The sequence below is a fragment of the Chrysochloris asiatica genome, unplaced genomic scaffold, assembly GCF_000296735.1.
Source record: "Chrysochloris asiatica unplaced genomic scaffold, ChrAsi1.0 scaffold00097, whole genome shotgun sequence".
Taxonomy (NCBI): domain Eukaryota; kingdom Metazoa; phylum Chordata; class Mammalia; order Afrosoricida; family Chrysochloridae; genus Chrysochloris; species Chrysochloris asiatica.
Window position 1 is genome coordinate 7,785,027 of NW_006408615.1, and position 1,980 is coordinate 7,787,006.

The following is a 1,980-nucleotide window of genomic DNA, read 5'->3' on the forward strand; positions in this document are numbered from 1 at the left end:
GGTGGAGGGTCAGAGAAAAAGAGGAAGACCCCCAACGAGATGGATTGGCCAAGTGGCAGCATCGATGGACTCAAGCATGGCAACAATAGTGAGGTTGGCCCAGGATCAGGCAGTGTTTCTCTCTGCTGTGCATAAGAGTCACTATGAGTCGGTACTGAACCGATGGCACCTAACAACAACAACAAATGTTCTCCCATGTAAACTATCACATAATTCACAATAAAACATTTTTTTTAATCTTGGGTGTTAATTATGGATCCAAGTAAAATAAAAACCTTGACAGCATCAATCTTTTCTCTATCCCGATGTTGCTTATTGGTCCAGTTTTGCAGACTTTTGCTTTCTTTATGTTGAAGTGTACTCCACTTTCACTTTCTGTACATTGAAGGCTGTATTCTTCAATTTTCATCAGTAAGTACTTCAAGTTCTCTTCATTTTCAGCAAGCAAGGTTGTGTCCTCTGCCTATCACAGGTTGTTAATGAGACTTTCTCCAATCCTGATGCCACCTTCTCCTTCATAGAGTCCAATTTCTTGAATTCTTTGCTTGGCATAGTGATTGAACAAGTGTAGTGAAAGTATACAGACTTTGACTTGACATGTGTTCTGCTCACACCCCCAAATGTATGTCTCGTTTTCAAGGGTGCTCCAGAGAGTGTATCTCATTAACTATAAGCCAGTGAATGAAGGATGGGTGGATGGATGGATGGATGGATGGATGGATGGATAAAGACTCAATATGTCTTTTGTTCACAGATGTGTTTGTTTGCTGGCTTCTGTTCCGGGATTGGGCACAGAAGTCTATTCTGAGACTGGGAAGGGTAGTGACTCCCCAGAGAGCCAGAGGGGGTCCAAGGTCCTCAGCACCCTCTCTGTCTGAAGGAGGCTACCAAAGATTGTGTGGAGGCAGGTAGCATCTTACCTCCTCCAACTTCACCAGGAGGAAGAGAAAAATCACCATCAGCATCAACCCAACGTGGGTTTCTATGAGACTGAAATCAGACACCCCTCCACCCTCCACCCTTCTCTTCCAATTCTACCTCCAAGTATTCTTCCTACAGCGCTCTCTACTTCTCAACTGGGCTCAGTAATTCTTTACAACAGCCACACAGAGTTCAAATGATACTCTTAAGTACGCCATTTATTAGGGAAGTTACAAAGATTGCAATTCAGATTAGAAATGCTCAGGACACAGTTCTTTGTTCAGGACAACGTCTTCTCAGCCTTGCCCACAAGCTGACCTCTCTCTGACCCGTGACTGCTTGAGCGAAGTTTGCTGGAAGATCTACCCCAGGCTGGAGGGGGTCTGCTGCCCAGGACTTAGAGAATGGGAGGCTGTAGAGAAGCAGAATCCCATTAGTGCCTGTTCTGAGAGATGTGGAATTGGGGCAAGGGAAGGAGTAGTAGCCCGGGCCTGTGAGGAGCCCGGGTGGTAGTTCTCCCAGCTCTGCTCTGAGGAAGGAACTGACTCTGGGGACAGGCACAGTCAGGGAGGCTGTGTTGAGCTCCCTGAGAGAAAAGAAGCTGCCATGTGCAGAGAGAGGACTGTGGGGCCTCCAGCCAGTGGGCCAGGCAGAGGGCCACCCAACCCCAGCAAACCACTCAGGGACAGGCTCCCACAGGGTCAGAGAGATGTCTGGGATGGCAGCAACCTGGCAAAGCAGTGACAGTGTTTGTGGTCTGTGGGTTTCAGGTGACAGAGTGACCAGGGAGAACACAGTGACCAGGGAGAACATAGTGACCAGGGCGGATGTAGTGACCATGGAGAACACAGTGACCAGGGAGGACACAGTGACCAGGGTAGATGTAGTGACCATGGAGAACACAGTGACCAGGGAGGACACAGTGACCAGGGCAGATGTAGTGACCATGGAGAACACAGTGACCAGGGAGAACACAGTGACCAGGGAGGACACAGTGACCAGGGAGAACACAGTGACCAGGGAGGACACAGTGACCAGGGAGGACACAGTGACCAGGGC